The 22,617-nt window shown below is 39.8% G+C and overlaps 1 protein-coding gene across 3 annotated transcripts in view; it reads right to left on the bottom strand.

Annotated features, from left to right (window-relative positions):
* The window catches only part of TSPAN9 (tetraspanin 9), a 167,655-nt gene that overhangs the window by 143,038 nt on the left and 2,000 nt on the right, over positions 1-22,617 (bottom strand). Inside the window, exon 1 of one of the 3 annotated variants that reach the window (XM_030479539.1) lies at positions 14,603-14,620. The exons of the other annotated variants lie outside the window; for them this stretch is intronic. The gene's annotated coding sequence lies outside the window, so the exon portion shown is untranslated. Of the gene's footprint in view, positions 1-14,602; positions 14,621-22,617 lie in introns of those variants that run through there. 3 annotated transcript variants of the gene reach the window in all.

Raw genomic sequence — 22,617 nt, 5'->3', positions numbered from 1 at the left:
TCTGTCAATTTGCAAGGCTGGCTGCTATGAACAAAATAAAAATGCTACAATTCTGCTCATTTTAAATTGGTTCCTTCTTGTAATCCAGAATCAATAAGAGAAAGAAAAGTGCTCTACTGCTGCATATTTTTTAGAATCACTTCTATGGAAATCCAGCTCTTACAAAAGTAGTAGGCACCGTACAAAAGCCAAGCAGCCCTGCACTCTGCAGAACTCCATACAAAAAAATTAATCAAGCATCAATCATTTTCAAAATCTGCCTTATCAATCAGCACAGGTTGGTGACAATGCTTATGTTACGTCCAAAACTGCCAAGGAAGTGTTAGAGATGATATATATTCTCTGCAACATAAAAAAGAAGTGATGGGAGAAACCAAGCAAAAGCACAAAAACTGCAGCACAAGATATCACAACAAAAGTAGATAAAGTCATTCCATTCTAAGTAACTCCTGCTCAGGCCTTTCTCTCCTCAAACCTGGGAAAACTGCAATCCCTATTTTTGCATAAGTGACAGCATCACAAGTCAAACCACGCAGTTCACTGTCTGAAACCAGTCTTTATTTTTTTCCCTTTTTGCTCTGAAATAATAAATTACACTATTTTTTTCTTTTATTGTTTGTACTTACAGCTTAGATATTTTAATTCTTTCCACCTTTGAAAGCTAAAGAAAAGCTTTTGATAAAAATAGACAAGACTTTCTTATAACTACACAATTCTAGAAGCTTAGCTTGAAAGAGAAAACATTATGTCCCTACTGTCACTACAAAATTGCTAAAGCGCAATACGCCCCTAAGAGAGGCATGGGCTACTTTTCAGATCACATGATTGGTGGAGAGAGGAACAAATCATGTGACACCAAGTCAAGGAAAAATCAGATTAATCTCTTACACTAATCATAAAAGACAAAGAGTTTCTTTCTTAAAGGCATACTGATACTATTTTGTTCCTGTTCCAAACGCCATTCAAAGTTCAAGTGCAAATAAACATTTGATCACTCAGCTGCTGAAAAATATTGTTCAACACTTGCAGTAAGCGTAATGGATTCAAAACAGGAAGAGAAAAAATAAAACCCAGAAAGATATGTAAGCTACCAACACACAAGACAGAACGGATTCTTACTTTACAACCAGAATAGATGAGTATCATATCTCCGACAATACGCCCTTGAAGCAACTTACAAAGAATACCATGTTTCACTATGTATTTCACCACACTTTCTTAATAAAAAGTTTAATGTTTCCAGTTTTAGGTTTAAGCCAAGAAAAACTCCTGTGGCAATTTTCAAGCGAGCTCTGAAAATATAAGTTTTAACTGCTCTGACCTTTCCTTTCTAGAAGTTTTCATATTGGATTATGTTTTCTAATTGCTGAAAGGGTAGAGTAACATCTGGAAGGACATGAGTTGCCATTTTGAAGCTCTTCTAGGGAAAAAAAATATTACTTCAAAGCATAGAATAAGGAAAGATCGACTCAAGTGTTTTGGTATTTGATTTAAAATTCATGTCAATAAAAACTATAAAATTAATTGGAAGTGCTATAAAACAACTTTTTACTTTCTTGAGAAAAATAAATAGATCTTTAATATATTCATATTTCTGACATCTCTCTCTTGATTTCTGCAACAAGGTGGTTAAAAATATCCATCTGATCATACAAGAATTATAAGCAGTATGTCTTCATAAGCTACTAAAATGCTAAACTATTCTTTCTCCCTGACTTACCAGTCTAATTGCATGATAGAGCTATAAAGGCACAAAAAAACTAGAAAGTTAAAAGCTAGATTTTTAGTTTTTAAAAGGAGTGACAGAAATAAAACAAATTAATTGCTAAAACTAAACATCGTTTAATGCAGTTAATGCATCGTTAATGCAGTTAACAAAACTCTTTTCTTTTGGCAATGAAAAATGAAAGCTCCTGAAGCTGGCTTTCTGAAAGAACTGAAGTGTTTCAACCGCCCTCTAGTGTTAAAATTAATGCAAGGGCTAGCCAAGTGGAAGACTGATACTTGAGTATATAGCTGTAAAGCTAAAAATTAAAAACTAGAAAGAACAGTGGGTCAATTTTGTCTTGAAAATTAAGGTTTTCAAGTGTTCTTTCTAAAGTGCCATTCTGTCCCACAGCAGTTGGCTACATGAAATTATGGGAGTTTTTTTTACTCAACTTCAGCCCTGTAATTCTATGAAAACTGAAAACAGTGCCCAAGGAAAAGTTCTGCTTGACACTAAAGAAGGAAATTATAAGCATTTTAAGAGATAAAAGAATCAATCATCTACTTCTGTAGCTCAAGCTAAGATAAGCAAACATTAAAACTAAAGGAAGAACTTTATAATTCACTTTATATAAAATAAGCTGTTCATATATAAGCATATAAGATGAAAAATTCTCATTTTTCCTCCTCAGGCCCCACATATGAATTTTAACTTGAGTTTAACTAGCATGCAGAACAAGGAAAGCTAAGAGGGAAACCTCCTCTGAAGGTCATAAAGTCCTTTACCAGTAAATTAAATGAAATCCTGAGCACCAATAACAAAATAAAGAATAAAGCTAATATGCCAAAAAGAGTAAGCACCTAAGAATATAAAGTGCTGAAAGAAGAAAGATAAATGTTCTAACAGACAAACTATATAATGGGCTAAAATATGAAAATACAGATCAAGGATTTAATGACTGGGGGGAAAAAAACCACCACCACATTTGGATTGCTGCATCAAATTCAGTCAGGGTTACTGCTGAAGGAGTCAGTGCCCAGTCTAAAGCTGGATAAAATGCACATAGTTCAATGGAAATCAGCAGATCCATTATTCATGGCTGGGTTTGTTGCATGCAAAACAAAGGTTTTACTCTGAGCTAGTAATGACCAAATTTGCTGCAGAGCCAGTAACACTGTGATCACACTAGGACAGTGCTGTTCCTGATCTAATTAATTCTGCTGGGAGATAAGAGTCATTATCTCAGTTGTAACACTGTAATAGTACATCTACTCCTCTTTCAGGACTTGGATAATACCTCCAATATGATACCGTAGGTGTACTACTTCAATTAACAATAACTGAGGATTTTCTGAACACAGCGTCTGATATTACATGTGTATTAATGTCTTTGCAAGATCAGGGATTGTATTTATGACAACCTACCAGCAGGCCCGTCGCATCATTAAAACCTGTATTACATCTAATCCAGACGTGAAGTCTCAGAAAAGTCAGTGGACTGGTTTGGAATGAATGACCCTCTAGCACTTAAACCAGCGAAGGAGAGGCTGGCAGGTCTTTGATGGGAACCTCCCTGAAGCACAAGAACAGTCTGTTCCACTACTCAGAAGAATAAGTATACACACAGGAGGTTGGCTTGGCTAAACAAGGAATATAGGACTGAGCTCTAATGTAAACAGGACATTCACAAAAAATAGAAACATGGGCAGGTTACAGAGAAGGAATACAGAAACCTTGCTTGGCATGTACAGAGTGCTGCTAGGAAAGCCAAATCTCACCTAAACTTGAAATTGGCAAGGGACATCAAGGGCAACAAGAAAAGCTACATCACTAGCCAAAGTGTAAATGAGGAAAACACAGACCTGCTGAGGGATGGATGATATAGTGCCAGCAGATACAGGTAAGTCTGAGGTTCTTAATGTTTTCCTTGCCTTAACTTTTTCAAGGAAGGTCTCAGGCCCCTGCATCTAGAGAGGGTTCAAGGAGAATAAGGACTATCAGTAGCAGAAGAAAATCGAGTGAGGTATCTCTTAAAAAATTTCTACCCATAGAAGTCCTCAAGGTCCTTCTCTGAAAAGCTGATTTCCAGATGGTCAGCCCACAGCATGTATTGATGCATGAAGCAGATATTCTTGGAACACATTTCTGGGCATTACCAGAAGCTGTTGGTGAGTGGGAACAGTCAACACAGATGCACCAGTGACAAATCATGCCCAACTAACTTGATTGCCTTATATGACAAAACAACTGGATTTGTGGACAATGGGACAACACTGGATGTCATTTACCTCAGCAAATCTTTTAACCGTCTCTCACAGTGCTCTTGTTATTCAACTTATGGATACATTACATATGGATATATTACAGTCTGGATGAGTTGACAACTAGATAGGTAAAAACTGGTTAAAAAGTTAGGCTCAAAGAATAGTGGTTGAACTGTCATACTCTATGCTGAAGGCCAGCAACAAGTAGAGTACTGGACAGGTCTATCTCGAAGCGTGTTCTGTTTAACATCCTTATCAATGACCTAGAGAAGGTGATACAGTACCCTCTCATCAAGCTTGCAGATGACAGCAAAGTAGAGGATACAGTCAATATGGTCCAAGGCAGGGACCTAGAGGTCCTAGACAGGCCAGAGGAACAGCCCATCAGGAAAGGACTTCTGCTGAAAAGGATTTGTGGGTCCTAGTGGACATTAGGCTAAACAGGAGTCAGAATTATGCTGTGACAGCAATGAAGGCTAAAAGCTTACTGAGCTGTATCCACAGGAGCATACAGAGCAGGCAATGGAAGTGATCATTCTCCTTAATACTGTACTAAATAAAGTTTTGGGCCTTCGGTACAAGAAAGATATGGATAAACTCGAGCAAGTCACAATGCAAAGACCACCAAGATGCTCAGGGAGCTAAAGCACTGGACCTGTGAGGAAAGGCTGAGGAAACTGGGCTTGTTTAGCCTGTGAAGCCTTTGGGGGAACTTTCAATTCCGAAGAGGTTACTGAGAACACAGAGCCATGCTATTTATCAAAATAAGTGACAGGAGCATAAGAGACAATAAATTGAAGTTGCCACAGGACACTGAAAATGTCACTGCTCTGAAGTACTGGAATGGGTGTTTTGAGATGTCATGGAATCAACATCCATGTAGATTTTTAAGAGCCAACTGGAAAAAGCATTCATTCTGCTTTGAGTAGGAGCTGGGCTAGGTGATCCCTGGAGGCCCCTTCCAACCTAAATGATTCTGCAAGTGATGTCACCTTATAACCCTAACCAGAAGGGAGTCAGGGTATCATAGATTCAATGCCCTTTGTGATAGTAACATCACAAACATCAAAACTACACAAAATTAAATTTGTTTAATTTTAGGTGCTTACCACCCTGACGCAACTGCATTTATAAATGCTTTTAAAATGGTATTTGAAATGGCATTAACATCTTGCATATGCCTACACCAGGGTTTCCTGTTCTTCATTCACAAGGAGTGCTGGCATATGTTTGTAGCATTGAGGAATGTTTGGGCTGCTCACCTGCAGCTTAAGTGTTTAGTTGGCAGCATTTGTTTCAAGAAAATTTAAATCAGTGTCCCCACTCTCTCTGTATGCTTCCTTCAGTGCAAACATACTGATATGGGTACCAAGATGCATAAGGTCATATAGAGACAGGATTTTAACCAGGCTGGAAGCAAGTCTGGAAAGTCTCCATGACACAGATGGTTTGCCCTTAGCCTGTGTCTCACCTCTGTAGCACCATTATCCTTACTGTATCTGCTCCATGAGAACCATCATTAGCATGAAGGCTGACAGCTGTAGAACAGTGTCAAGTATCTCACCACAGTGATCAGTGATGGGACCAACATTTAATGCCATTATTCTAGATTAAAACTGCATGTAAATCAAGAGCAGACTTGCTGACACAAACTCTGAGAGCAGTGATAACCCAGCAGAGACAAACTAAATTGCTGCCTGGACTGCAGAGTCTGATGTAATACTTGGCTTCAAGTTGCTCCCATGACTCTCAGTTACACATACAGAAACAGTGTCTCACATGGCACAGCTACTTTTGTTCAGCAGTTTTGTGAAATCCGTCAAAAAATCAAATGCTGTTAACACCAGTATCAGCAGTAGGCATTACATCACAGTAAGCACCCTGGATCTCTGAAGCATAGTTAAATATTTAGGAGGACAAAAGATGAACACAGTTTTAAAACAGAGAATTATGTTTATAAATATTTCACAGAAATGTCGAAGTCTGTAATGTAGAGACCAGAGTTCATCAAGTACAGAAGTTTCAAAATCACTTTGCTCAGCTACATACTTTCATGGCAGTGCTGCTGCTTTATGCACATTCTCAGCATAACATAACTCTGCTCGAAGGGCATGCTCAGATACCACAACCAGCACATGTACCATCCTTTGGGAATCTGATTCAGTACAGCGTCTAACCTAGCACCCATCCACTTTTATAAAACAACTCTCCCAACCAAAGGCTATTTCCTGTCGTTTTTGTTGACATTCCCACAACTGTGGGCAGACTAATTCTCTAGGGGCATGCAGCCCGTTTCCTTTCTCTCTTCTTCCTGACACTCCCACAATGCATTCCCATTGCATGACAGAAGTTACTGAAAGAGGAGGAAAACTCCTCAATTTTTGCTGAATAATAAACATGCATCCAGTTGCCTGCAACAACTTTCCTGGCACATGGTGATGCGCTCATGTGCCATGTTCTTACAGCACCAGAAGTTCACCGGTCCCTTCACAGGAAGCTTGTGGGCACCGTGGTCAGATCAGAGCTGACACACCATGATGCACAGCCAGCTGGTGATTCACTTAAGAAAATATTAGACCATGTGCAGTCTTAAAATGCCAAGTGCTATACTCTCACAGGAACAGACAAAGAATCTCCTAGCTGTCAGTAAAGAGAGAACTTGTTCCCACTTGAAAATCCCTAATCGAACTTAATAGGTAAAGAATAGACTTAAGAGCTGAAACCAAACATTTAATACCCCTCTCCAAGTAGGATTTCTTTAGTATTATATTTAGGTATTTATTACCTAAGTGTGCCCCCAACTGTTTTAAATGCACTAAACTTACAAACCCACTATCAACCTTGATGATGACTTCTACAGTCTATAATGACAATATGCCATATGAAAAGAAGTACACAGTTTTCTTTCATTGTTTGTTTTTCCCAGCTTGGAGTTTCAGTGAACCTCTCCTTGTACATAACAGAAAGCAAAGGCTTTCCTTTAAGAATCTTGGAAGATCATCAAATTAAAAGATAGGACAGCATGTATAACAACACTACATGTTTTCAATTTTAAATATTTCATATGTTTGTTCTGATTGGGTATCCATGGAATTATGATAATGCAAATAGAAGTGTACAAACTGAATTAACAGATGTTATTTTGAAACAAGGGTACACAAATGTACCTACAGCTTTCTGTAAATTGAGTGCAGAGAACAAAAAGTGGATGAAATCACTAAAGAGTTCCAGTATTTTAAGGTATGAAAACGTTGAGAATCAGTCTTTCTCTCTTTTACACACCCTCCCTTAAGAGAGAAATGTCTGTGCCCATATTACTTTATTTCTTTGTCATTCATCTAAGGTTCATCAGCCTAATTTAATATATTTCACACTGCATAGCTCTGGATGCTTTAACAAACAAGAATTTGTCTGAACTTGGCCGGATTCCCTCAACTGCACCCTCATCCACCAGTTGTAGATGACTGGTACTAGCCAACTGTAAACCACTGTTCCTGAACAAGCAACAATTGTCAAAAATAAAAACCACAACACACCACAACACTGAGTTTAGTCTATGTATTGTTCTGTGCTGCTATCAAAGGAACCACTCGCATTAAAATACAAAAGCAGGAAACATTAAAAAAGTACATTCCTTGGCACCAGCTCTTTGCTGGCTTAAGTCTTCATTGTACAGTGCATCATACAAATAAATCAAAGATGCACTGTGGTCAGATTTAAAGCAAAACCAAACCAAACCGAAACCAACCAACACCATCCTCCCTGCAAAAAAAAAAAAAAAAAAAAAAAAAAAAGAAAAAAACACCCACACAAAAAACCCCACAAAAACCCAAAAAAACCCCCACCCAAAACCAAAACCAAAACAAAAAAAAAACCCCTAAATTGACAAACACTTGTGACTTGCATAAAGTCTTAACAGAGTACAGTGTTGCCCCCGAGATTTTATTTCAGCCATTAGCTTTGAAAGCCAGGCATACAGAAATGTCAGTAAATGCCAAAGGTAAGCCACAGTACCGTTGCACAGCCATACTCACTGACTTTCCACGTTTGGGTTTTTTTGTTGGTGGGTTTTTTTAATTAATAAGTTTATAATAACAAAATACAAGGAAGGATACCAGTTTTGCCAGTGTGCTAATTTTCTTATTCAAAACTGCAAAATATAGATACTCAATTCATTCCTGGAGTCCTCTTCCCATCTTGCATGTCTCTGGAACGACCCAAACTGCACAAAGTATCATAGGCGTGGCTGGACAAAGAGCATACTTGACAATTTTATTGGGTGAGGTTCCCCATACAAAAAACAACTCTTAGCACATCTTTACTTTCTAGTAGGTGAACAGAAGTTAGAATCACAAGCCACAAAAAAGAAACCAAACCGGTTTAATAATGCATATTTTAAGAAACGCTGCTCACAATGCTGTAAGTTTAAATACACAGCAACCATTAAAAAATTAACAAAACAGTGAACAAAACACACACGTCTCAACATGAACCTTTCGCTAACTTCTTCTGCCTGTTTCTTTATTCTTTTTAATATGTACAAGAAAAAAGTAGGAAATGCTCTCAGAGAACCATGTAACACTTAAACATTAATTAGATACATAAACACTATTTAGACTAAAAATAAATCCCTGGAGACAATATGAAGTAATTGTTAGACATTATCTTTTTAAAAGTATGTTTATAAAAAAAAAAACAAATACATTTTAAAATCAAAACCACTTTAAAAATTGACATCTGAAACTACCTAGTTTTCTGGTTTCACTTTAAGTTGCAGAAACAATTTTAAAAGATTACAAAAATTAATACAAAAAAATCATATATGTCATGAGTTTTGCCCAGTAACTGGTATTAACATACTTATTATTTTCAGTAGTATTGTGTAACAAGTCCATCACCCTTCAGCTTGTTTGGGTTGAAAACAATCCAAAATAAGCACAGGGTCAACACTCTGTGTGTGAACACTCACATGAGACAGGCCCCTGCAAAGTCCAATCGTGCTTTGAGCTTACTTTCTACCCAAATTGAATCTAACTTTTCTGTAAAGGTAAGTTCATGCTTTTGCAACCACTCCACACAAATCCGTGTCATCTGTCCTGCTCAGAGTCACAGGCACTGAATTCCATTTCTGTTATTAGCCACACACAGTTCACTCTCCATATCCACACCATCTCCTGTCATTTTTACCACTACTACTAGCAATGTACATTCAAGCCTGATTTAATGTTCATCCCTGGAACAGAAGGTAAAAATAAACACACAAATGCAAACCAAATGTTAGCAACATTGGGTTCAAATTTTATCAATCTTGCATAGCATCAAATAGGCCAGTTCAAAATGTTTGCTGTTTAACCTCCTCCTGGTCCATGTGACAGGCTTTCATCACTTGGTATGGCTTTCAGTTTCCCTCTGATTTTATTGCCTGACTTTGTTACTGAATGCCTTATCAAACTCCAAATACATTTTACCAACTCTCAATTCAATCAAATAATTGAATCAGATAAGGTTCTGTGATTTGCTTAATGCAGCCCACTTAGAAAAAGAAGTTTCCTGGTGAGTTACGCTGGGGAATCTCTCCATAAGCCTCTGAAACCCACTACTAAGGGAAAATTAGAGGAAATACAATAGGCTTTCCATCTCTCACATCCTGAACTCTATAAACCAACAGTGCATTTATGCCACACTTTTCCTATTAAGAATTCTGCTTTGTGTTATCTGTCCTCAGATGCTGCACACCACATCCTACCTAGCTGACCATTTATTTCTTCATTCCTACATTTTCCTTCTTAAACATTCCTTTAAAACCCCCAACTTTTTTCAAAAGTGGGCTTGGCAAAAAAACACCTTGGCAATAACTTCTACATAATGATACACTATACAGGAAGTATAAGGTATATCACTTCTGTGCTGCTGCCTGAGGGGCACTCAGCTGTCTGAAAATCTGCAGCAACTCAACTAACGTGCCAGGAAACAAATTAATAAGAAGCAATTTGATACTGGCTCTACAGAGGGCTGGAAAGTTTAATATTTTCCCCTCACTGCCATTTATAACCTCTGTGATATTCTACAAATGTTTCTGGTGAGTGACAGAGGTATCTCTTTGAAAATGATGGGGTGGAGATCAGGCCTTCTAGCAAGGAAAGTAGGTGGGTATTTCAGGAGCTGCACTATGTCCACATGGAGCTACAGATACATGACCTCTTCTCTCCTACAATGAAGGAAATTGTTTAGGGATTATAAGGGCAATAATTTTATGCAAAAAGAATAAAAAGAAAGAAGAATCCACTGATAATGAAAGTTTTAGTACTCTAATTCTTGGTTCCTTAAGACAAATACACCTAACCATACACAGCCCTTCTGGAGCTGAGCAGCATGAGCGTGACGTACATAGCAAACATGAACAGCTGGGTCAAGAATTTAAATAAAAAGCCAAAAAAATCCCAGAGTTCAAAGTGGGTTTAAATTGACTGTACGGAGAGCCTCAAGTAGAAAATGCTTAAGGTCTGATAATAGACTGAAAACTACCGCTTTTAAGAAATCAAATTCAGTTCACAACTGTCCAGCTGTGAATAGGCTAGCATATGAACATATATGTATCACTATTAAAAATATGGCCCTTCCATTTCATGACAGAGATGCAGACAATATGTTGCATGCAGCAAAACAGGTATCATGGACTGGCTCAGACCAGAGAGAAGCACCCCTGGCTGCTTTCAGAGGCAGCCATGCTCAAGAACTGCTGTATGGAAGGAAGCTGGGACCATAGCTCTGCGGGAGCTTGGTGACAAACAAGGGACAACACGCTAAGGAAGAGCAGAAAATGGTGCTCTATCAGCGATCATATTCCTCCATGCCTCCTCTCACATGACAAACCTGTAAGAGACAGTCTCACCTTATTCATACGGGGAGCTGGTTATACATGTCACGAAAGACTCAAGTGAAAATTTTCTCTGTATTAAAAAACTTAAATAAAAACCTACCTGTGGGAGAAGGCCACAAATCTGATATTTCAAGAGAAGTACTAAGGAAACATGTTTTCTTGGTGACAGTGGTTAGCACCAAAGAGAACCTCTTAATTAATAATGGGGACACATATTCCAGGTTCAAGTAACCTGAGAAAAGCTAGCGATTAACTCTTAACAACATCTCTGGGACAAATAATTTTCCTTTCCCCTTAACAAATTTATGTTTCACCAGTGTGGTGCTCTCGTACATGGAGATTTAAGTTTATGGCACATTAAAGCTTAGCTATATCATATTACTTAGTAACTTTCAGGACAGATCATTTACAATTGTGCCTCAAGGCCTCAGAACCCAGTTTGAAACAGAGACCCCTGTAAATGAAATTACACTGATCTGGCCAAAGGCCAACCCCAGGCCAATGCCCTGAGGAACTTTCTTTTCCTCATGCTACCTTAGTAGGACTTCTAATAATGTTCCTGAAGATCTGATCTAATGTTCTCCATTTAATTGGACAAGCTTTTCATATGACCAAGAACAGAGACTGATGCCAAGAAGTCACTCAAATCAGACACAAACAAGGTGTTGGCCCGACTGTGGAACACCCCAGCACGTTACACACATTTTATAAATACGTATCTTTGACATAACCGGGTCGTCATGTTATTTCTGTAAGAGAGCCAAGTAAGTTAACTAAATCTGTTCTCATACTTCTCTTTCTCACCTTGCTTGTCTGATCTCATTTTGGATTAAACTTTACAGCCTGTATTTCTACAGCACTCCCCAGGCCCTCCTCTCTGCAACTCACTCTTCTGGGCACGGTACAAAGAATAAAAACAGATCTGCCCCAATGAGGTATCCAGGATCACCCTAGAAGGTCTCACAGTCCACCACATGGGTAAGGCATAGTGCCAACTTGCCCCCATACAATAGCACCTCAAACAATTAAACCCCATTATTCAATACATCCTATATGTTAAAATGTCCACCTTCTTTAAAATGGTTGCCTGCCAAAAACATACCAAAGCATATCACACGCCCCTTCTGAATGCATTACACAACAGTGAAAACAATTAGGGCCCACACTGCTTTATGCACATTAAAGAAAAAAATCATCACAGTAAGTGATGGGTTTAAGATATAAATGAAGACCATCTCACTAATCAATCTAGGTCTGACTTCTCTAATAAGCAGTTTCCTACAATAGCTTTTGCAATACAATGCATTTAATTTTCAGTCACGAGTAGGAGCTTTTCACTCAACTTCAGCACCACACATGAGCAAGGCATTCAATCATTTTATTTTCACAACAAATCTATTGCTCAGATATTAGAAATTCAAGTCTGGCAAGCTTTTTAATATGCATAAGTATGAGTATGTTTCATGGAAAGTAAAGAGCACATTTCCCATTCTGCTAAGCATGACAAAGTCCTACCTTCTTAGCAGAAATGGACACCTTTGAAAAGAAAATCCTTGAATTACAGTAAAGGCTATCTGAAATCCAGTAGCTAACACTGATCAGTAAGGTAAAGAAAGTGAGGTAATTTCTAGACCTCCATTAAAGATGGGATACAAATTTTTCAATTTGCTATGAAACTGATTTCAATAACATACATAATAGAAAAGGGAGAAAATTGCATATTACCATGCATGCAAGACAAGTGTTTTAAATATCCTATTCATTTCTCTCTGAGGGATGTGGATTCTTTTGTACTCTTTGATGATGTGCACATCAGCATTCTGGGAATCAAGCCTATGCCCATTTATCAGTGTAATATGATCATTTAGTATAATTAGCATATGATATTTTGACACTGCCATGGACTTGGACCAGATCTGAAATGTTAATATTTGCCTAACAGTACATTCTAGTGCCCAGTGCTACATAATGGTGTAACTGAAGACACTGACTTGATGTGCTTTCTCTTCTGGAGGCAGAGTTAAAGCTGCTGTGGGAATTCTCACTTTCATAACATAAGGCAGTTTAAACATTATAGATAATGTTACACTAATTTCTGCAGTATCAAATTTTAAAGTGGTGGAAACAAGATGAAAGGGTTCACAATACAGTAATCATTTCAGGTAGCGCAAGGACGAACAGAAAGAAAACTCCTGGAACAATTTCAAGCTTCCCCAACTATCTTTTCCCTAGTATATTCCATCCTCCAAGGGCAGAGCCCAGCTTTCCTAAGACATAGGAATCAACAGAGCACCATTTGGTATGATTCACAGCATGGCACACATGCAAAAAGTAATAAAAGAAAATAAATATTGCAAGATGTAAACACACAGCAGCCTTACAGGAGAGACATTTTATGCCTAACATGCGGCATTTTATAACTGTCTTAAATTCTACAGCATGAAATTTCATAGCTTCTTTATCTTACATACCATAACATTTTGTCTCATCTATTGCAAATACAAATGTTACCTATATTAATGTCTAACCACCACAACCATCTCTCTGTTCTTTTTCTTGCAACAGAAATATCCAGAAGCTATTCATGTCCAATAGCAAATATATAGGTTATAAGCTAGTTGAACACCTCTTACTAATACATCTTATTACTAATTTTCAGTCTCAGGAACATACAGGTCCTACAAGTGAAATTTTCCACAGCAGTTATACAACAGAACTACTGCCTTGACACTGAAAAATCCCTCTCAGTATATTTTTCAGTTTCCATTATATAAACACTACCCCAAGGTCAATGCATCTTTGCCAAATCCCCAGCCACTGTGTGGCATCACCTATAATGGTGATTCACACAGGAGTAAAAGCCTTTCGGTTTCCTAGCCTCATTTAACATATTCTTTGTCTTTTCCAACTGCAGAGAGACTTTTTTCCTTCACAGACTATAATCTCTCATCACTCATCCCAAAATGTTGGGAACACTAGATGTTCTTTGCCTGCAATTGTCTTCACAAGTTTTACACAAGCAGCACAGAAGTATGCAACAATCCTTGACAAGCCAAGCACAAGGGTGGAATATTATCTCTCTGCTGCTCTCATTGCTAGGACCCATCAACCTGCGCTCCTTGCAGCCTTTGGCAGAACACACTGCATTCAACAGAAAGGTCGCTCTCACCTTTCCTTTCCCTGAAGGACCAGAAGTCACTTCCTTTTTCCACTCATTTCTTAGCCAAGGCTAAACCCCTGAAGAACATAGAGAATGTAAAAACACAAAGCAATAGCATCATAGGTGCACTAGAACACCAAACGTGAGGGTAATAGTGGTCCTTCCAAGATGAATCTATTTTTCAAGCCTGTTCTTAAAATAATGCTTGCACAAAAGGACAAAATTTATATGGACTATTGAAAGTGCTATCATTAGGAACCCTGTTTGGTTCTATCCTGCTTCTTTTCCCTACAAATGTCAGAGACAGGTAAGAAAACAGAGGAGGAAGAATATTTGCATACAACAAAGAGAATGACTGTCCTCCTCTGCTACATTTCCTTGGGTACCTACAGCAGCACTTGGAGACAATCTCATGAACCACCACATTACTCCGGATTCTCTGAGCATTTGTGGCAAGAAAATAACAGATCACAAGAAGGTTTTGCAAGAGCTCAGTGTTGGCCCAGTTTGCCTCCCCGTAACATCAATGTAAGCAGTATTAAAGATCAGACTGACTGACTCCAAGTATCCTTCAGAAAGATCTTACTTACTTGAGGTAACTGGATGTACACCAACAGAAAAGTCACAGACCAAACCTGGAGAGATGAAGAAGACTACAGTGAATGTTGTTGCCTTTTGGACCCACCTCCCATCACAAACATAATTACCTCAAGAAGACAGAAAGGAGAGATTGGAGTGTCAGGGGAAACAAGAAATTTATGGCAAATCCCACCTGCTTCTCAAAAAAATAAGTGTACACACTGGTCTCTAGGGCATAATATACTGATTTCATTTGGACTCGAATTTAAATAATGGCAATAGGCAAAATATTAAAACAGAATGACAGAAACTAAAGGGAAAATAGAGATTACAAGGGAAAGCAAAAATTGAATGTTAATTAAATCAGAAATACTAGTCAGAAGAATCCAGTGCTTTTTCCCCTTTGCATTTAGGTCCCCTATCATCACCAAGACACCTGATGATCTGTTTACAGCCATAAAAACAGAAATTAAGACTTTTCCTGCTGAACTCTCCAGCACTACTCCCACTTTCTGACTGGTCTCATCTTTGCTTCTAGCGCAACAAATCCCTGCTGGAGTGAAAATCACGCAAAAACAAGTAAGATAAAAGCACCCCACTTTCTCCAAATCATACTGGTACTTTCAGGGCTGTAACAGCACCAGGGTGCTACAAACGTAGCAAACCGACAAGACTGAGATGAGGACTTCCTCCAGGAGGAGAGACACAGAACAGTACCATCTCCAGTGTCTAAAAGTCTACAAAATTATTGCAGCTGCATACAAAACTTAGAGGATGAGTATTAAAAAAAAGTGATTATTCACCCAACTCAGTCAACAGAAATGTTGCCATTATTCCATTGCTGCTGCTTTTTAAATTAATGCTTTCCCTTAGCCTGCCTCACTGTACCAAGACTCTGAAACAATGTTTTCAGAGTCTAGAAGTCACAAAAAGTACTCAATCAGATCTGCAAGAAAATAATTAATTTCCAAATTTTCTCAGATTTCCAGCATAAGACATTTTTAAAGGTGAATAAGGAAACGTGATTTCAAGAATTATGTTTTTAAAACTAAATACTACCCCTTTCTGAACAGTAAACATGGAGCTAATTAGTTGCCTTCACCTTCAATCTTTTTACGTCCAGTTTCAAGAATTAATTTACCTCAAATTAACCATTGCCTTTGTTGCCAAGAGAAAGTCTTGTGGATTTGGCAGTTCACACAGTGAATTTACTATACCCATTGGAGCACATGGACACCTTGACATATCATACATACCAGTTCTATACATCTTCTATAAAGTGAACTAATATTATATGAACACTACACTCATCACTGGTGTCAGCTTGTATGTCAAGCACATGCAGGCAACCAGCCAGCCAAGCCAGCTCCCTAGAGACACAAGAGACAACAATTTCAGCAACTGAATTCATCATATTGAAGTCAAATGTGGCTTAGCAAAAAATAAAAGTATTTTTAAAAATCAAAAATTAAATAATCCAAGTTTCCCACAGTTCAAGTGCACAGATATTAGCTAGTTAATCAAACTGATGCCACACACAGTACGCTGTCAACTATATCTAAAGATGAACTTCATTCAGTATTGATGCCAGCCTGTTATGAACACAGCATGATCTGTAGCAAAGGCAGAGATTGTCTTCAAATCATGTAATCCAACGCCAGGTAGTGGTCCTAGCCACATCAGAGGTACAAACTTGGCCTGACGTAACCCAGGTCTACATAGTAAAATTAAGAAAGGAAAATCAAATGGTTGCAAGAAAACTGCCAGAGAAAAGAGGTCTTCCTGTTGACCAAGGCAAATGTTGACAACAAACTCAAAAAAACAATATTTTCTGACAGACCAGAACTGGGAGACAAAAAATTCACAGGCAGATGCAATTCAAGAGCTCAATTCATGCCCCCCAAGATTCACTACAGGGTTCAGGCAGGTACAAGGTTGTAGCCACAAATGATGATGCAAATCTTTCAAAAACTTGCATCTTTCACCATGTTGTCTACATATGTGGTGGGCTGACCCTGGCCAGACACTAGGTACTCACCAAAGCCACTCTATCACTCCCCTCCCCAGCTGGACAGGAGAAAAAATATAACAAAAGGATCATGGGTTGAGATAAGGATAAGGAGAGATCATTCACCAGTTACCATCATGGGTAAAACAGGCTTGACTTGGGGAAATTAGTTTAATTCATTACCAATCAAGCCAGAGTAGGATAACGAGAAATAAAACCAAATCTTAAAAACACCTTCACCCCCAACCCCTCCCTTCTTCCTGGGCTTTATTCCCAAATTCTCTACCTCCTGCCCCCCCAGCAGCACAAGGGGACAGGGAATGGGAATTACGATCAGTTCATCACACATTGTTTCTGCTGCTGCTGCTGCTTCCTCCTCAGGGGGAGGACTCACCACACTCTTCCCCTGCTCCAGTATGGGGTCCCACCCACAGGACACGGCTCTTCACAAACTTATCTGAGTCCTTCCCACAGGCTACAAGCTGCTCCAGCATGGATCCCCTCCATGGGGTGCAGTCTTTTAGGAACATACTGCTCCAGCATGGGCCCCTTCCACGGGATGCAGTCCTTCGGGAACAGACTGCTCCAGCGTGGGTCCCACAGGTGGTCACAAGTCCTGCCCACAAACCTGCTCCAGTGTGGGTTCCTCTCAACATGGGGCCACAGCTCCTGCCAGGAGCCTTCTCCACTGTGGGCTTCCCATGGGGTCACAGCCTTCTTCGGGCATCCCTCTGCTCCAGTGTGGGGTCCTCCACAGGCCGCAGGTGAAGATCTGCTTCACCATAGACCTCAATGGGCTGCAGGTGGAGATCTGTGATCTGCTCCACCATGAACCTCCACAGGCTGCTGGGGCACAGCCTGTCTCACCGTGGTCTGCACCACAGGCTGCAGGGGAATCTCTGCTCTGGTGCCTGGAGCACCTCCTCGCTCCTTCTGCATTGACCTTGGTGTCTGCAGGGCTGTTCCTCTCACATATTCTCACTCCTCTCTCCAGCTGCAATTACTTCTGCGCAGTGACTTTTTCCCTTTCTTAAACACGTTATCCCAGAGGTGCTACCGCCACCACCGATGGGCTCAGCTTTGGCCAGCAGCAGGTCCATCTTGAAGCTGGCTGACACTGGCTCTACCAGACATGGGGGAAGCTTCTGGTAGCTTCTCACAGAAACCACCTCTGTAGCACCCCAACACACACCAAAACTTTGCCAGAAACCCAATACAACATGAGTGGGGAACCACACTCGACAGCCAGGCAACCTGTCCAATCCACTGCTCAGAGCAGAAGGAGTTCAGGTGACAGGGCTACCTTCCAAACCAGAAGTCTTATAACAAGAGGGCTAGCAAAACCTAGAAGAAAATGTAGATCTTTTCTCTCCTGATTGGTCTCCTGATAACTGCTAGGTACATTACCACACTGGGTCCTCTAAAATAAAGCATACTTATCTTTCAGTTCCTCAAATCATGTCCCAAGAGCAAGCAAGTCTGCCTGCTTTTGTAAATGGATGCCTTGCACTAACGCCATCAGCACCAGGTAAATGCCTACTTTGGCTGTCACTGGCAATTTCAAGTTTGCTGTGGGGATATTTTGTACTTGAAGCATGGGATGAGTGCATTTTATTAATAAAATTTAAATCTACATCTCTAACCACTTTCAGACGTGTGAAACAGTAACAGGGCTGTCTAGTGATCCAAGCAGAAACAGCCTGATAGCTATCTTCTTCTACTGACTTAAGGACATGAAGCAAAGAATATAACCTCTAAGTGTCTCTTAAGAGTAAAGGAGAGGGATGCCTTAGCACCTTCAAAAGACAAGTGACTTAAGATGATTTTGAGAAATTACATTCAAGTTTAAAAAACAGGAATGAAATACTCTTTACTAAAACAGGAAGAATGGTGGAGATACCTGCATGAAGCAACATTTCTCTTTAAAGCTCTTTAAAAAGCAGTTCAGAAAAATCAGTTGTGTATCTAAATTACCTAGGTTTGTTTCCGTTGTTGTGGTTTAATGAAAAAACAGTGAGGAAGAAATGGACTACAAGCCACAAAACAGAATGTGTGGTTCTCTTATAGAATAAACTTCCTCAGCTCTTCAAAGAGGAAGTAATGGAGAACAGAATGAGAAGGAAGAGTTGAAGATGGAGACTACACAGCTGGGAAAACCAAGCTATGACGAGACATAAACAGGACATTTTGCTTTCATAAAAGAAAGCAAGACATGATCACAATTGCTTGAGGGCCCCTGTAGAGTAGGAAACTTTAACTGGTAGAGAAAGAAAAGGAAAGCTTAAGAGAAAAAAAAAAAAAAAAGAAAAAACCTTACAAAGGTGAATTTTTCAGGGAAAACTGACTTTTAAAAAAGGTATCTTGAGGAATTATTTTAAGAATGAAAAGGGGAGAGTTTCTTGTATAACTCTTGGCAGCTATTTTGTGGTGACTATCCATCAGGAAAGGGTGGGACAACATGGAACTTGGAAAACTGAAAGCTATGCAGATAAATTTACATTAGTGTGGGAACTTAAGACTCTGTCCTCATTTCCTCCTCCTGGTTCTCCCTAGAAGATCCTTCCTCTGCTTCATAGTCCTTTTCACTTTGCCTTCTATGTTTGGAATAAAGAACACTTCCAAAAAGAACACTGTTCACAATGACTTCATCTCTTTCAGATCCCTCTACAGACCACTGGTCCCAGCAATTACTCTACCATGGCTTGCTTTCTATGACCACATTCACCTGGAATACTGTCCTGGTCTTCCCTGTTACCCCCCTGAAAAAGGAGAAGCTTCACAGTGTAGGATCCAGCCTATATTCCATCCCAAGTGGTTGTGAGGGGTAAAAGTTGGAAATTCTTCCAGAGTTGCAGTTCTTTCCCCTTGTTCTTCATTTTTTATAGTACCAAATAGCCCCAAAATAGGTGTCTATGCAATTTATATCCCCCCCATAGCCGCACTGCTGCTGTCAGTAGTGTCCCAGGTGCTATGAAATACAAAAGTCTTGCCTGTCCTGCTGCTTTCACCATTGCTGGGTGTGGAATAATAGGGGAAATTAAAGACTACTCCCACCCCCCAAATCCTCAAAGTTGTGTTACAATATTAAGGAAATTTTAGGGTAAAATGCAGCTGCTACTTCTGGGATGGAACGCGGTTAATATGCACATAATCTGCCTACAACAGTTCTCCAGGCAACCTTGGCACAGGCTGAGATAAACTTAATGGATAGTGGAGCAGAGTGAAGACACCATAACCAGGCTCTGGTTTACTCTCTGCAGGTGTAGGAACACCAAGATGCCATGCACTGATAAACTGCCTAGCAGCTGACAAACAAGGGTTGGAAAGTGAGAGAATTTTACACCAAAATATATATGATTAGAGCCACTCAAGCTCTACAGACACATGCTCAAGCTCTGTGTTTAGTTTAAGCTCCATAATCATATATTTAAGCTATATATAGTTAAAATTCCAAAGGTATTTAGTCAAGAAATTAAGACTTGTATTACTGTGAAAGAGCCTGAATAGATAAAAGGGCCTCTTAAAGGGTCAGGAGACCCGAGAAATAACAGTGATTTACAATGAGAACTGATAGCCAGAGAGGCTTTGGCCTTGTAGGCAGGCTGAGAAAACCAAGACTGAGGAAAAACACAACCTCAGAAAAACAGAATTGAAGAAAGTAATTGAGAAAAATAAGATTAACGAACCTCTAATCAAGAAAGACTACCGTTGAAGTCTGCTACATCCTGACAAAACTAAACAATCGTCAAAATATGTTTTTCACACATGAGAAAAACATGATTAAGTGTCCTTTTGGTGAACTTCCCATTTTAATACTAAATCCCATTTTAATACTAAAATTTTAATCCCATTTTAATACTAAATCATAGAACTGTTCACAGTAAAGTTAGTTGAACATCCTGGGCAGAACCACCTTACACTGAACTGTATGCAGTTACGGGTAAAAAAACAGCACTAGACACAGAGAAAGGAAAATAAGCTTTCAAAAGCGAGCCCTCTGCTCTCTGGGATTTGAGTTGATGCCTATTCTTTAGGTCAGACTCACAAGATTTTGAGCTAAGTCTCCTTCAAACCTGCTGGGTGTGACATTTCAGTGCTCCGTTCAGTGTACCACCTCATCTTTCCTTTTCAGTCCTTCCTCCCAGGGGAAGGCCACAGACTTCCTCACCCTTACCCTACCGCCTTCTCAAGACTCCTGAATTTTCACTTACTCCCCCCTGAGCTCCCTCTCCAGTCTAGCCCTCCCTCCTTCCCAGACATGCCACATAAGGATAATACAGCTCTTATGATCCTATGCCCGCATGAGGTTGATATACTCTGTCATACCCTTATTACGAGTACACACAGACCAGTCCAAGCAATTTTAAATCAGTGAAGACTGTCCACAGTAAAGGCAGGTCTGCTTTAACAGTATCGGTGTCAAAACTAAAGCTCAGTTAACAGAGTTCAGCTGATTCTAGAGACATGTAGTGGCTTGGTCTCAGAAGTATAATCAGCTTTTCACTAGTTAATGCAGTTTGTTTCCTCTTTTGCATTTGTAACAGGGATCATGGAAATAAACACCCTAGCTATTAGTCACTTCCACCTTCAGAAATATCAGGCATTAGAACAGCACGACAGAGGTTGCATAAGAACTTTGACAGCAAAAGGAAAAAGTGCTTTCAAAAGAACTTCAATAAAAAGGTTGAAGGAGGTGATCCTGCCCCTCTACTCCTGTACTATGCTCTCCAGAGACCCCACTTGGAGCACTGTGTGCAGTTCTGGTGTCTTCAACATAAGAAGGACATGGAGCTGTTGGAGCAAGTCCAGAGGAGGCCATGAGGATGATCAGGGGGCTGGAGCACCTCCTGTATGAAGACAGGCTGAGAAAGTTGGGGCTGTTCAGCCTGGAGAAGAGAAGCTGCGTGGAGACCTCAGAGCAGCCTTCCAGTATCTGAAGGGGGCCTACAAGGACGCCAGAGAGTAATTCTTCGTCAGAGACTGCAGCAATAGGACAAGGGGTAATAGGTTTAAACTTCAATGGGGGAAATTCAGGTTAGATATAACGAAGAAGTTCTTTTCCGAGGGTGGTGAGGCACTGGCACAGGTTGCCCAAAGAAGTGGTGAATGCTCTGTCCCTGGCAGTGTTCAAGGCCAGGTTGGGCAGAGCCTTGGGTGACATGGTCTGGTGTGAGGTGTCCCTGCCCATGGCAGGGGGGTTGGAACTAGACGATCTTAAGGTTCTTTCCAACCCTAACCATTCTACGATTGTATGATTCCTTGGTATACTGACTGCAGTCCTCTTAATATAGCCCTGCATACTGCCAGCTGCCTTTGCTTCCAGGTCACACTGCTGGCTCATGCCCAGCTTCTTTAAAGTGTTCTCATCTCTCTTTATGCATCGATAAATGTTCTGACATTCTTGCAATGTAAAAAACTGATAGGACATCAGTCACTTGCAAACAACACAATTCTGAACTGACAAAAATGAAAATCTGTGACGAGTGTGCATTTGTAAAACCCAAGTGCAACAGGAATGTTAACGTATGCTTCTAAAACAAGCAGTCTCTTCTGATCAAGGCCCAATCAGCTCCATACCAGCTCTCACAGAGTAATACTGAGACAAAGTCTTGGATTCTCTAGTGCAAACTTGCTAGTTTCACATATGCCACAAATGTGAAGGTAACTTCTCCAACCAGTGCTGCAGCCTCAGTGTCGTTCTGCTATTTTATCTTTTGCTGTTCCCTTGTTTCACTTCTTTATTGCAATATTTTAGGGTATTTGAAGGGGGAGGGGTTAAACACTAAAAATACACAGTTGTGTTGGAAATACCCTCATGAACAGGCTGAGGTTTGGCATGCTTTGGAAGAAAATAACTTAAAATAGCAAAGAAAGCAAAGACTGTGGGATATACATCTCAGATGGCTATTTTCTGTTAGAATAACCACAATAACTAAGATAACACTGACATTCCCTGTTAACCCTCTACTATCCTCAAGAGAGATTAACAGGATCATTCTAACCTCAGAGCAGAGCTTT

The sequence above is a fragment of the Strigops habroptila genome, chromosome 3 (assembly GCF_004027225.2).
Source record: "Strigops habroptila isolate Jane chromosome 3, bStrHab1.2.pri, whole genome shotgun sequence".
Lineage (NCBI taxonomy): Eukaryota > Metazoa > Chordata > Aves > Psittaciformes > Psittacidae > Strigops > Strigops habroptila.
This window is presented reverse-complemented; position numbering and strand designations above follow the sequence as displayed.